General features: G+C 40.0%; 1 long non-coding RNA gene across 1 annotated transcript; it reads right to left on the reverse strand.

The window, feature by feature from the left end:
* Positions 1-1869: 1869 nt before the first annotated feature.
* Positions 1870-2717, reverse strand: LOC123258312. Its single transcript, XR_006508020.1, has 2 exons — positions 2445-2717; positions 1870-2386 (listed from the first exon to the last, which is right to left on the reverse strand). It is a non-coding gene; the product is annotated as an uncharacterized LOC123258312 (long non-coding RNA).
* Positions 2718-15537: the final 12820 nt, after the last annotated feature.

Genomic DNA, 15537 nt, shown 5'->3' on the forward strand with positions numbered 1-15537 from the left:
AGACAGACGGACATGCTTATATCAACTCAGGAGGTGATCCTGATCAAGAATACATATACTTTATAGGGTCGGAGATGTCTCCTTCACTGCGATGCAAACTTTTGACCAAAATTATAATACCCTCTGCAAGGGTATAAAAATACTTATTATGTTATATTTGACCAAAATATATTATGTACAAAATTTCATAAGGATCGGCCGACTATATCCTATAGCTGTCATACAACGATCGAAATTGGCATAACTTTGGTGTTTTTTAAGTAAGATGGGATGGGACTTGGTACAGATTCTATTTTGGACAAAATAATCTGATTTGCCAAATTTCATAAGGATCGGCCGACTATATCCTATAGCTTCAATATAACAGAACGATCGGAAATGGCACAACTGCAAGGGTATATCAACTTTGGCTCCGCCCGAAGTTAGCTTTCCTTTCTTGTTTTTCTGTACAAAACTACTCTAGGAGCTTTTTAAATTCGTTATTTCCGGTTATAAATTTAAAGACGGTAGTTTTTTAGATATCTTGATTGCCGGTCTAACTAGTAAAGAATTTAAACTATTTTAAGAACAAATAATTACACTTATTTTAGTTTATTTTTTAAATCATCTACAACATCTGCCAGAAATATATATTTTTTATTATTTTGTTCTTTCCTCGTCACAAAATAATAATGTTGTTTATTGTTAAGCACGGGCTTAAGGTATTAATTAAATATATTGTCTACTCCCAACGCTGTTCTCAAGGGTTCAAATAATAGCTAATAACAAAAGAAAATTTTGTTTGTTTGTCATTGAAAGAATTGTTATTGGAGGTGGCGTCATCTGTAGAATGGCAGAAAATTCGGAATATGATGGTCGATAATCTAAGAAGTTGAGCGAGCATGCAAATTAATAAACGGTTTTTAGAAGTATTGTTTATTCGTTCTCAAGAATGCGACTGATTACTCAGTATATGACTATGCGATTTATGAATGTACATATATTCTTCAATTTCATTTAAGTGCCTATATTTTGTATGTCAACTGCTTCTAGTGATTTCAAAGACAGTATTTGCATCCGTTCTGCCTCTATTGGGGTTATTTCTATAAGAGGAGTTAAGAGGAAATTAAGAATATTTTTTGTATTGTCACAGACAGTGTTTTTTGGACAGCTATTGACTCTAAACTACTCATTTTTAATATTGCTTTAATACATTCTATTTAATAGATATTGAACTTGCATAACCGCTTATAATGGTAAAAAAATATTTTCCCAATATGCGAAATATGCAAAATCTCGCGTTGTTGGGAAATCCTTAAACTTATATACTTATTTTGATAAGTAGAAGTGAAAAATAATAAAAAATCAACTTTAACATTTTTTTGTCGCACTTTGTAATAGTGGTATGCCTATTTTCGGAATATTTTTCTGCTATTTGATTTTTATTCTCCTGTGCCTTTCTATGCGCTTTATTATGAGCAGTCAGAATTATTTCGTCTTGGTCCGCTTCTTAAAGGATCTTTAGGATTTTACCCATTAAATCTTCCGTTATGTAAATGCCATTTATAACCGAGTGGTTTAGATAATTTTGTAATATATATTTCGGCGCACACTAAGAAATGTGTGGAAGTTGGTATGAGTGTATGGGTATGCTGTCATCCTTATAGGAATATTGAACAGTCATTAATTGCACTGTGATTGGTTTTGTGTGTGTGTGTTGTCGCTTTAAGAAATGTCGTTTTAGCAGGGCGACAGTGTAGTGTCGCTGTCGCCGAGTGTGGTTCGGTGGTAATGAAAGAAATAAGAAGGGAAGACGCAGGCAGGGACACTTGCAATTTGGTCGTCGTGTGTGCAAAACCGAAAATCGTTGTGCTAATACGATGTCGGAAAATAACGGTGCTGCAACATATACATTAAATCATTGTCTAAAAATTCTGACTGTGATATAGTGTTTCATGAAATGTAGGGAATGGAATAGTAAATTTATAGACATGTGGGGGTTCTTTGTGAATAATAATTTGATTTTTAAATGCGTTTATTGGGTACTTGGAATACTGATTATGTGAAGAACTTTGAACACTATGTTGTGTCCCAGTTTTTAAATTGACTTTATCTTGCTTAAGCATCAGCTACCACATTTTCCTTTCCTGGTTTATACAGTAGTTCCGTATTATATTCATTTAGGTATGACTTCCATCTATTAATAGCTATTCCACCTTTCCAATTAAATCATGTCTAAGGGGTTTGTGGTCGGTATAGATATTTACTTTAGACCCACCGTAGAGATAGCTGTTCAATTTTTTTACAGCCCAGAACACGGCTAGCATTTACTTTTTCGCGGTTTCATACCCGGTTTCGCGGATTGGTATTTCAGCTTGTGACGACAACACGGGTCCTATTGCATGATCTAAAGCTTCTGTAGTTAGTATAAATTCTTTGTTAAAATCGGTACATTGTAATACTACTTCGTCAAATACGAGTGCGTTTTTAAGTTTCTCAAAAGCTTTAATAGCTTCGTCATCAAGTTGAATAATTTTTCTTGCTGAGGTTCTCTTCAATATTCGTCCGTCTTCCCCTCTAAGTATTCTTGTGAGTGAATTGGCTATTGCAGCGTAGCCCATAATAAATCTCCTGTAATACCCAGAAATCTCAATAAATGATCTGAGTTTCTTAAGGGTTTTAAGGAAACCACAAACAATACAACCCGAATCAAACAACATAACGTATTTTTAACAAAAGCCTACTTGATTTCTTAGAAATATTTCAATATTTCCATCATTCACAAATACAAATTGGCAACTTTGAATTCTCGAGAACCAAAATTCAGTAACCTAATAATAACATCAATATCCGTCTGTCTACACAGCCGAAAGTGCAAGCAGCCGAACGCTGCCGGTCCTCTGCGATAGACCCACAGTTAGCTTATGTTTAAGAACAAAACAAAAATAAAATAAAAAAAAAATAATAATAAAATTTTCTATTGGTATTTGCTATTATTTGAACCCTTATGAACAGCGTTGTAAGTAGACAATAAATTTAATTAATACCTTAAGCCCGTGCTTAAGTATAAAGAACATTATTATTTAGTTACGAGGAAAGAACAAAATAATAAAAAATATGTATTTCTGGCAGATGTTTTAGATGAATTAAAAAATAAACTAAAATCAGTGTTATTATTTGTTCTTAAAATAGTTTAAATTGCTTATGTTGAGCTATCAGCGTTTTAATAGCGACCGAATTAATAAAACGAGGTTCAATTTACAATTCAATTTATTATGGGTCAATTTAACCCCAAAACAAATGCAGCGGCCGATCCAAACACCGCCGAATATACAAGTGCCTAAAACCTAAGGGCTTGCGCAGAAGCTCCACCAAAGCTCCCAAAGTGCATGCGCTACAAAAGAACAAAAAAGCGCATGCGAATCTGGGAGAAACAAAGAATATGGAACAGCTGATAACGGGCAATTAGTGGACCGCTGCGGCTAGTTACACTGAGAGAATTAAATAGAAATAATTAAGATATTTGATGCTGGCACAAGTCCCAATAGCTTACTAGTTTGAATGGCAATCAAGATACCTAAAAAATTACCGTCTTGAAACCGAATACAACCCGAAATAACGAATTGAAAAGCTCCTACTCGAGCTTTTATACAGAAAAACAAGACAGGAAAGCTAACTTCGGGCAGAGCCGAAGTTGATAAACCCTTGCAGTTAAGGGTGTTCCATTTCTGATCGTTCATTTATATGTAGACTATAGGGTACAATTGGCCGATCCTTATGAAATTTGGCAGATCTGATTCGATTGCCCAAAATGGAATCCGAATAAGGTCCCATCATTCTAGCTTAAAAAACACCAAAGTTATGCCAATTCCAATCGTTCAGTTATATGGCAGCTATATGATATAGTCGGGCGATCCTTTCGGCAGAACAGTTTATTTTAATCAAAATGGAATATGTACCAAGTCCCATCTTTCTAACTTAAAAAACAACAAAGTTATGCCAATTCGTTCTACGCAGCTATAGGATACAGTCGGCCGATCTCGGCCGATCTCGTTCCGACTTATATAAGTTAGTAATAAGTGGTTGTGTTGTGGTTTTTTATATTAATTTATTGCTTAATTTGTTTCGCACAAGCCCGTTAGGGTTAGGGCTACTGACAAATATAAGATATAACGCGAGCTAAGGCTGCGGAGTTCTGCTTAAGACTAAATTAGAATACTACCCGGGCTGTACTTCGAAGCCTTCGTTGGGCTGCGGCGCAGTTGCCCAGTTGCAGTGTCAGCATTCCGTATTCGGCCAGCAACGATCACTTGTTGCGCAAGTGCCCGAGCCGGTCCGCTGACAGTTGCCCTTGGAATGCGTGGTCAGCACCTCTCTCGTTACGCGTGCGGGCCACCGGATCCGGTGTGCAATTTGGCACTTTTCCTAAATTCTGCCTGCGCGTGTTACCCCTCCCTCCCTTAAATGGTCGTCGTCCCGAGGATCTACTTTTTCTACATCGTCGTCGGCCTTCGATTTCCTGCGGCGATTGGCCTTAAGGTGATATTTGGCGATCCACAGGATTGAGCATAGGGAAAGGGCAGCCAGTAGAATAAGGCAAATGTTGAGACGGGGTCCCGATGACAGTCTTTCTCTGAGGGCCCCGATGTGGTGTAGGTTACTTAGGCTAAGCTCATGAAGAAACGGGAGGCTGAGCCGGTTGTAGTGAGCAATGACGTTTATTATTGTCATAGCCGACACGGCAGGTTTTTTCAGTGAGCTGCCCAGCTGGTTTATGAACCAGGTTCCGTTGAGCGCCACCTTGTTGGAGTACGCTAACAGGTAGGTTCCGGACACCTGTTGTTCCCGGCCTTGGTCATCGGTCACCGTTACGTTAGCATCGTTGATGATGAGGGTTCCGTGGTCCACAATGGTGATTGGATCTAGATGACCTGGGAGCGTGGAGCAGTGCGCGGTGGCCCCAGTTGGGCACATGTGCCGTTCTTTAGTTCTTTGCAGAAGGCGGCACCTACCGTTGTCTTGCAGTCGCCGATATTGATGTTTCGTGTTGGGCATTCGGCAACTAAATTCCCGCTCTCGAAGTTCAGGATTCTATTATGGCGTTGAACCGGGTAGACTGTTATTCTCTTACATACGAGCTTAGGATTAGGAAATTTAATGAGAAAGTGCAGAATGTCAAAATTTTGAAAAACACTTATGGAGTCTTTTATGCTCCAAATAAATATAACCACGTTGGTTAATAACTATTAATATTTATTAAAGATAACTGCATGAATAGTGTGGATACAAAGATTTGGTTGAATGTATGTTGTCAATATTAAGATGATTTCTTGAAGAGTGAAGCTTCTTGTAGCGAGCAGTCTTTTAGTATGCCCAAAGAGATTTTAGATACTATGACGAAAAAGAATTTATTCGTTGCAATTTCAAATTGTGTCGGTTGACTCTCTACAGTACTCCCCCCTAGACTTCATGGTGCAAAGCGAGCAGGGAGTCTAATTGTACGCCGGGGTCTTGGAGGTGAGGTTGTTTCCGGTGACTCTCCAAGAGCCTGTAGGTCTGGTCCTTTATTTGGTGGTCCCAACGTTGAGCTTTTTGATACTTTGATACCACTGATACTTTGACTAGACGTCCAGCGACGGATATGGTGAAGTGTTTGTCGTTCCTTTCGATGACTTCAAATGGACCGTCGTATGGAGGTTGAAGTGAAGTGCGTACGGCATCATTTCGTAGGAATACATGTGAGGTGGTTTCCAATTCCTTAAATATAAATGGTTTGGAGGTGTCATGATGAGCTGTTTGTGCTGGACGGATCTCTTGCATGATTTTTTCCAATTCTTTGGCATATTCCGTTTGGGATTGTATTTTGTTTGATTGGTGGAAAAACTTTCCCGGCAACCTGTGCGTAGTTCCGTATACTAGCTGTGCGGGAGTTGCTTGAATGTCCGGTTTGTAAGCTGTGCGAAGTCCTAAAAGAATCATTGGTAGTTTCTGTGGCCAATTTGCATGGTTTTTGCACATGATAATATGCGGTTGTACGTAGGTGATCGATTCCCAGTAGCCTTGATAATTCATTGAATAGCCTCGATTCGAATTGTCTGCCTTGATCCGTTGTGATTCGAGCCGGTATGCCAAATCTGGAGATCCAGGAGCGAATGAGGGCGGATGCTACGGTATCGGCTTGCATGTCTTCAATAGCGATGGCTTCTGGCCACCTCGTGTACCGATCTATAATGGTGAGGCAGTATCTGTACGGGCCAGATTGTGGTAGTGGTCCAATAAGATCCAGATTGATGTGCTCGAATCTTTGGTTGGGTAGTGTAAAGTTTTGAAGAGGTGAGCGAACGTGACGGGTGATTTTTGATCTTTGGCAAGGAATGCAGTGTTTTACGAACTCGGAGATTTCTTTGTGCATGGAGGGCCAAACGAATCGTTGTTTTAAAAGTTTTTATAGTTGCCTTAACTCCACCATGTGCAATGTTATGTAGCTTCTCGATGATTTTGTTTCTAAGCGGCTGTGGTATGAAAGGCCGTACGCTAGAAGTAGATATATCGCAAATTAGTGAGTGATATGTATGAGGAATATTTACTGCTTTTAACTGAAGAGAGCTGGTGTTGGAATTGAGTAGTTTTTGGAGTTCTGGACAGCGTAATTGCGCATCGCTTATTTCATTATAATTAATGCAATTATCTCCGATGGCTTCGATGCGGGAAAGCGTATCTGCGGTTGTATTTTCGTCTCCTCTTACGTGTGTTATAGATGTGGTGAATTGTCCTATGAAATCCAATTGGCGAAGTTGTCGCGGGGATGCTTTTTCGGGTTTTTGATCGAAGGCGTATACTAAGGGTTTGTGGTCTGTACGGATGTGAAAAACCCTGCCTTCCAGCATGTGACGGAAATTTTTTATTCCAAGGTAAATTGCTAGGAGTTCCCGATCGTATGTGCTATATTTTCGTTGTGTTTCTGAGAGCTTAATGCTGAAGAATCCCATTGGTTGGTATTCCGAGTTGATGACTTGATGTAGAACCGCTCCCACTGCTATGTTGCTCGCGTCTGTGCTTAGCGAAAGGTTTGCGTTCGGTGCAGGATGTGCCAATAGTGCAGCTTGTGCTAAAGAATTTTTGCAACTGTTGAATTTGTCGATTGTTTCTGTTGTCCAGTTGATTGGGGTGGAATCGTTTTTCTTATTGCCTGGTATAAGCTGCACTAGTGGAGCTTGATGTTGAATAGCATTGGGGAGGAATCGTCTATAAAAGTTGATCATTGCGAGGAATCTTCGTAATTCTTTGGCCACCTTGGGTAAGGGGAAATTTGTAATGGCGTTTACCTTGGTTTGTAGAGGTTTAATACCCTGGTGGTTAATTTTATGTCCTAGGAACTCAATTGTTTCTTTTCCGAAACTACATTTGCTGGGGTTTATCGTGAGATTGTACTCTTGCAGTTTCTCGAAAACTTGGCGCAGATGGATATGATGTTGTTGTATGATGGCCGATGCGACTGCTATATCGTCGACGTAAACAAAGACAAAGTCTAAATCCCTGAATGCTGTATGCATGTATCGTTGAAATGTTTGAGCTGCGTTACACAGTCCAAATGTCATGTGTGTGAATTCAAACAGACCAAAAGGAGTTGTTATGGCCGTTTTAGGGATGTCTTTAGGTTCTATTGGGATTTGATTGTATGCGCGGTTGAGATCGATCTTGGAGAAAATAGTTTTTCCATAGAACACGTGTGTGCAATCTTGTATGTGTGGTAGTGGATACCGGTCCGGTATGGTTTGCGCATTGAGTCACCGCATAGTCACCGCATGGTCTCCATTCACCAGTAGGTTTTCGTACCATGTGTAAAGGTGAAGCATATGGGCTTTTAGAAGGTCTGCATACTCCCATGTCCATTAAATATTGGAACTCGTTCTTTGCTGCTCGGAGTTTCTCTGGGGTCAGTCTTCGTGGTCGCGCGAAGGGTGGTGCTCCTTTGGTGTCGATGACGTGGGTGTCGCTAGTTGTTGACGATGGACGATGTGTGATTGTGTTGAATTGTGTGATGTCTTTGAATTCCTCCAACAGTTGAGCGAATGCGTTGGATTTGTTGAATGTTTTAATAATTGATGAATTTTTATGTGTGTGGATACCACAGCATGTCAAGCGTGTTTTGGCATCAACTAACTTAGCCTCCTTAATGTTGACAAGAAGGTTGTAGTGGTGTAGAAAATCGGATCCAATGATTGGAGTATTGGTATCAGCAATAACGAAGTTCCAAGTGTAAGGGCGACGTAGTCCTAGGTCCAGTGTCAAGCGGATGGTGCCTTATGTTTTTATTTCTGTGCCGTTCGCTGCAAAGAGTGTATGGCGATTAGCGTTTTGTATATTGTTGTGAATAATACTGTATGGAATGATCGAAACGTCGGCTCCTGTATCGGCTAAAAATGTTCTCCCAGATTGGGCGTCTGGTACAAAAAGTCGGTTGCAGTAAGAAATTCTGTGAACATTAATTTGAAATGCTTGATGATAAGAAGAGGCGAAATTACTTAGTCCGTCAAGGCTGCCTCCTGATCCTCTGACGGTTGCATTTAGTTTTTTTGGTCGTCCTCGTTGAACGCTGTAAAGGAGCATGGTTGGCTGCAACGCTGTGCATCTCTGCCGTACTTGTTGTGGTACCAACACAGTTGTTGGGACGATCTATCGTTAGAAGGTGCATTGTTGAGGTAATAATTTTGGGGTCGCTGATTATTTCTGCCACGCGTTTGATTGTGATTTAGTAACTGTCCCAGTTTGTTGTTAATCTGCTGCAGAGCCTTGTCGTTATCGTCAAGTCGTTTGGTCAGCGTTATGACGCGTTCTTCTTGATGAGACTGCTGTTGTTTGTTTTTTGAAAAAGCATATACGTGGTCAGACGCATCGTCGTTTAAGGAATCCATAACCGCATCGGCTGCTTTTGCAAGTTGTGAGAGTTTGGTCTGCGGTGAGCTTCCTAACATGCCGACAATTACCGCGCGTACGGGAGGAGGCAAACGTTTGATCCAGTAGCGTCGTACTACTGATTCGTCGCAGGTTGCCTTGGTTTGCTGCAGTTGGCAGAGTAAGTGGCTTGGGCGGCTGTCGCCGAGCTGAATTCCCGTTGCAAGTCGGTCCAAACGTACCATTTCCGAGTCCGTGAACTTTGAAAGGATCGCTTCCTTTAAGGTGGAGTAAGGGGCAGTTTCGGGTGGATTGTTCACAAGATCGTGTACTTGTTCCAGGTATTTGGGGTCCTTGTAGTGCGAACCAACTTTCTAACTTCGTGAAGAACATTTCTAAGAACGGCATCTTTCCAAATACGGATTGGATCATGGCTGTGCTAGTGAATTGCGCAGCGTCTTGCGCGTCAGCGAAGTCTTCGTTTTCGGCCATGTTATGAAATACTTGTGTGTATGTACTCAAGACTTTGATGTGATTTGAAATTGTTCTAGTTGTCGAGGGTCACTAATTATGGAGTCTTTTATGCTCCAAATAAATATAACCACGTTGGTTAATAACTATTAATATTTATTAAAGATAACTGCATGAATAGTGTGGATACAAAGATTTGGTTGAATGTATATGTTGTCAATATTAAGATGATTTCTTGAAGAGTGAAGCTTCTTGTAGCGAGTAGTCTTTTAGTATGCCCAAAGGGATTTTAGATACTATGGCGAAAAAGAATTTATTCGTTGCAATTTCAAATTGTGTCGGTTGACTCGCCACACACTTATGCTAGATACTTCTAATATTTCTACCAAACTAATATTAATATTAATAGGCTGTTTGTCTCTGAATTCGCTTACATCGGCACCATCTAGAATAGCTGGGTTTACAATATTTAATTTTGCTGGGGTTAGGCCCATAAGGATGTTTTCTAGGTCTGTAATGATGATTCTATTCTTGGCTAAAATGATTTCTAACAAGTGTGTTTCCTTATTTGTTTCGTATTTCTGAATCTGATTCATTGCGTTAGCGAGCTCATTTAGACGTTCTTGAAATTTTATATTTAATTCTGTCTGACCTTCATCTGCCCTCATTAACCTGTCCTGATTAAATCTTACCTGCTCCCAATCATTAAAGTCAGGCGTACCTGCAATAACCTTGAGAGCTGTACCAATTAGATTGATACTTCTAGAAGCCCTATGGTGGAACTTAAGGGTGGTCACCAACTTGCGAATATGTCCGTTGCTATAACTGGTGTTCTGTGGTAATCCGTGAATGTCTTCGTCATTGTTTCTGTCTGGTCTGCGTAGTCCTGGTAGGTCGTCATGTTCGTTGCGTGCTGTAGGTATCCGTAATTTTCCCAGATTACAATGTCATTGTCTTCTATCGGGATATAGTCCGCGTTCGTGTAATCGTTTAGTTTTAATGTCGCGTCCGTCTTAACAGCCGTTAGTATGAAAATTAAGAAATATTTCTGTAACCTAGAAAGAATAAAGAAAGAAAAAGGGGGTAGGTCAAAATTTTGTGAAGACGATTAACGTAGATTGTCCTTGTGGACCACCCTCCCTTTAATAAGGACCGTGGTCCCCAGGTCTGCATCAATAACCTCTTCTGAGAACAGTGGTGTAAGCTTATTCCCCAGGCGTTTGTTTGCTTTCAGGAAAACCTTATCGCCCACTTGGTAAGTTTTATGAGTCCTATCTTTGTTTACGTGTTCGAGGGTTTTCTCCTGAGCTTTTTGAATTTTTTTTCTAATTTCTGCCTCGAATTCTGCGGGTTTTGGGTGTAAAACGTCTATGGGTTTTTCGTTAGTCACCGAGTGAATGGATTTATTATATTTATTAGTTACAAGAAAAATTATCTCAGTGGTGTCAATTAGATTTTTTTCCAGCTTCAAACATCGTTCTATTTCAGCTAGGGTGCTATGGAATCTCTCTACCTGGCCGTTTGAGGTGCTGTGTAGAGGTGGGGCGTTAGAAATGGTAATGTTATAGTTGTTATAGTTGTTATAGTCGGGAGAATGGATTTTATGGTCTCGGAATTTAAGGATTTCTCGTTATCGCAGTAGATCGTTTTCGCTTTTGGAAAAAAATTCGCTATTTGCATTATTGGAGTTTTTAAGTCCACAATAGCTATTGACGCGATCACCTGTACTGTGGCGAATTTCGAGAATTTGTCCACACACGTAAGGAAAAGTGGTAAAAATGTCAATGTGGAGGATTTCCCCTATAGAAGTAGGTATAGGTGTTTGTGCTACTGCCTGTTTGGATGGGTGGCGTTTGTACTTTGCCATGGAACAGATTTTGCAGTTTGATGCCACATCTGTTGCCAGCCGGAACATTTTTGGAAAAAAATAGTCCCTTAGGAATTGTTTCACATTTTCCTGGGCTGCTCGATGCGCTCTATTGTGTTCGGTTACCATGATCTCTTTCTGTTCGGTTCCGTCCGTTATGTCCTGTACAAAGCATTTTGAATGTCTGAACGTAGTGTTTCGGAATAGCTCCACGAGTTCGTGCTAAATAAATGCCAGGATTGGTAGGGAGCAATATATTGCGTTTACCACTTCGGCGTTAACCACCTCTTGCAAGGTATTTAGTAGGTTACCGCGGTCATTTATTTTAACTATGTGTCTAACTTTGCTTTTAAACAGAATGAACGTGTCTATGGATGAGCTCTTACTCTCTTCAATTATTATTTGATTCCTGAAACAGTTAACCGGGGTGTCCGTTGTGGCTATGGTGTACGTTAGCGATTCCTCGCTATGTATGGTAGCCATATCGGAGTCCTGTTCTTCCTCTAAAGCGTTAATGTTTTGGCAACGGGACAACGCGTCAGCGACAAAGTTTTCTTTGCCGGGTGCATAAATCACCTTTGCCCCGTGGTCGTCAATAATTTCTTTCCAGCGCTTTAGTTTAGCGTTAGGATTTTTATCAGAGACGGCGTAAGTGAGTGGCTGGTGGTCGGTAAAGATCTGTAAGTTTTTTACTCCATACAAATAATTGTGGAGTTTTTGTAGTGCCCAGACTATGGCGAGGAGTTCTCGTTCGTTGGTTGCATAGTTCTTTTCGTTATCATGCAGAGTGCGTGATATCATTGTAAATGGGCGACCAGCCTGCGATAGAACCGCCCCTAGACCAAAACCTGATGCGTCCGTTGTTAGATCGAACGGTTTCTTATAGTCTGGGTAGGAAAGTAAAACATCTTCTGATGCTAGGATTTCTCTTAGTCTGCAGAATGTTTCCATCTGTTCCTTGTTCATTTCAAGGCTTATTTTTCTTGATTGGTATTTACTGGTCTTACCGTTTTCGCCCTTAAGAATGTTAGTAAGATGCCTTGCAATTGCTGCAAAATTCTTAATAAAACATCTATAGTAGCTTGCTAATCCAATAAAAGATCTCAGCTCGAAAAGGGTCTTTGGTTGGGGAAATTGTTTGATGGCCTTGACCTTTTCGGGTGAGGTCCGTAAGCCCCCTTGTGTCACTATGAATCCCAAGTATTCAACGCTCTTTTTGAAGAACTTTGATTTTTCTTGAGATACTCTCATACCTGCTTCGGAAAGTTTTCCTAGAACCTATCTTATGCCATTAAGATGGTCCTCTTTCTTCTTTGAGTATATTATGACATCGTCTACATAAACATAGCATATCTTTGAAATTCCATCTCTTAGGACATCATCGATAGCTCTTTGGAAGATACTCGGAGCATTCTTTAGTCCGAATGGCAATCTACAGAATTCGAATTTACCATTGTTTATTGAGAAAGCCGTTTTTTGTCGGTCTTTCCCTGCCAGCTCTTTTTGGTGGAAGCCGGATTACAGGTCGGGTGTTGTAAAAAACTTTGACTCGCCCAGGTTCGACAATATTGTCGTAATCGCAGGGATAGGGTATCTATCGTCTACGATTTTTTCATTTAGTTTCCTAAAATCGATAACGAGTCGATTCTTCTTGGCCCCGTTCTGGTCAGTTCCTTTTTTGTCGACAACCCACGTTGGATTATTATAAGGAGACTTGGATGGCCTTATTACGCCGTCCGCTAGAAGTTGTTCAACCTCTGCGTTGACGAACTCAGTTACACTCATGGGGTGGAGGTACGACTTTGAGTACACCGGTTCCCCATCTGTTTTATGTGTAGCAACAGTATTTATATTGAAAGGAAGTGCTTCATTTGGATCAGCGAAGGCTTTGTAATTTTCCCCTATCATTTTGTCGAAAGCGGTTTTTACCGCGAGGGGAACGTCCTCGTCATCTATTTTGATAAAGTTGACATTTTCTGCCTTAGCGAACTGGATCTTTTCGGATCCATTATTAGTGTGGAAAGTATTTGCAGTAAAATCGAGTTTCGCATTCACTTGTTTAAGCAAGTCGAGACCGATAATACCGTCAAAATCCTTTAGGACTTTGAGAATAAAAAATGGTGATTTAACATTCCTCGTCATCTATTTTGATAAAGTTGACATTTTCTGCCTTAGCGAACAGGATCTTTTCGGATCCATTATTAGTGTGGAAAGTATTTGCAGTAAAATCGAGTTTCGCATTCACTTGTTTAAGCAAGTCGAGACCGATAATACCGTCAAAATCTTTCAGGACTTTGAGAATGAAAAATGATGATTTAACATTAAATATGGAAGCAAAACATTTCTTCTTGATTTTTGTAAAGCCGTGGATTGACTTTACGTTAAAAGGGGTGTCCACAGCCCCGGGAGTGGAGTAATATAATTTTTTGAGGTACCTGTATCGATTAAAAGCTTTATTTCCCTTCCTCCCAGCGTACGTGTAATGCACGGGCAGGGACTTTACCCTAAAAAATTAATAGAGTCTTCCGCGTCCAGGTCATCTTCTATTTCTGTGGCGCATGCCTGCGCAACGGAATCATAATCTTCTTCGCCGGACTGCTCCTCGGGCATGAAGTTGATTTTCTGTTGGGGCCTTGTCGATTGCCCTGCTACCCATGCCGAAGGCTGTCTAAAACGGGATGAGGAATCTACATCCATGGGCTCCGCCCTTGGTTGTTTCTGGGTGTTTCCCGTATTATTGTATGGTTTTTGTTTAAAAGAACCGGGTTGGTTATTGCCTCCTTTTTGAGGTCTGGCAAAGTAAGAGGTTTTTTGTATTGCCCCCAAATTTCGACTTTGTTCCTGGTCTGCGGGCCAATTCTTCCAGCCCGCTTGTCGCTGGTTGTTTGGTTTACCCACTTTTTCCTCGCTGTGGCGAGCAAAACTAGCCGCAAAAATACTTCTTTCGTTGCTCGATTCGGCTTCTTGGGCCAAAGCCAATGCCGATGGCAAATCTTGTGGTTGCGCGGGAAATACGGCCATTTTTAATGATTTTTTTAGGCCGGATATAAACGCATGCAGGGCGTCGTTCCTGAATTTTTGGTTCAAAACGGCTGCTGCGTTAGCATCGTGGGTCATAATAATTTTATTTGTCAAAAGCGTTAGCTTCCGTTCTACTTCATCATAGTATTTAAGTAAGGGTAAATCACCTTGCCTTAACAAACTTAATTCTTGTTGAATTACGTGTGTCGGAGTTTTGTCCGCATACGTGAAATCTAAACGTGCCAAAATGGCATGGAAATTTAACACTGTATTATATGAAGACAGTGCAGCGGACGGTGGTCCTCTTATTTTGTTTCTGAGGATTGCGACTGCTTGATAGAATCGACTGCTGCCTTCGTAAGGCTCGAATACCCTGTATGCTGCTGTGGCAGCCTGCCTCCAGGAGACGTAATTCTCCTGTTTCCCTTCGAATTCCGGGACGGATTTTACTATATGTTTTTATTCGTACTCGAATTTCGGAGAAAAATTTATTTTTTCACACTCAGGTTTCATAAAAAAGGGAAAAATATAGTTTTTTAAATCTTGTATTTCCTTAATGTATTAATTTTTTATTTCTCTTGAACCATATGTTTAACAAGTTTTAATTTTTTTGGAAACGGAGAAAAAAAAGAAATTTAATTATTTTCTCTTTCTTTTTTTTTTTTTTTTACGTAGTCACTACGTAGTCACTACAGACCTAGCGAATCTTTTTTATTTGTTTTTTTTCTTTCTTTTTTTTTTTTAAATTTCTTTTCTATATTATTTATTTTGCACGACACAAACAGCCTACTTACATTTTCTTATATTTATTTTCCAAAGTTTTCTGCAAGTTGCCGTCGGCTTTCCTCCGCTTCAGTTTGTTGATTCCCGCGGAGGGGGGCGAGGGTTACCCTACAGCTCCCTTTACTTGTATTATTCCCGCGGAGGGGGGCGAGGGTGTTCTCTGCAGCTCCCTTTCTCACTGCTTCGTTGTTTATTTAGAATTTTATGCAAGATCCAAAATCTTGCAATACAATTAATTTCATTTTAGAACTTTTCGTTTTTTTTTTTTTAATGTTTTTTTTTTTTTTTCACTGTTTCTACAATTTTTCGTGTAGAGACAAAATATATTTTTTGTCCGTATTTAGAAGTTTTTGGGGTTTGATTTTCTTTTCGTCTTTTTTTGTTTTGTTTTTTTTTTTTTCTCACTTGTTTATTTCTTTTATTATCGACTACTTTTTTCTTGTAGCCGAATTTTACACTTTATTTTTATGTAGTAATTTTCTGAATTAGGGTGCGGGTTTTTTTTCACGCTTGGGCGCCAG

The sequence above is a fragment of the Drosophila ananassae genome, unplaced genomic scaffold, assembly GCF_017639315.1.
Source record: "Drosophila ananassae strain 14024-0371.13 unplaced genomic scaffold, ASM1763931v2 tig00000138, whole genome shotgun sequence".
Classification (NCBI taxonomy): domain Eukaryota; kingdom Metazoa; phylum Arthropoda; class Insecta; order Diptera; family Drosophilidae; genus Drosophila; species Drosophila ananassae.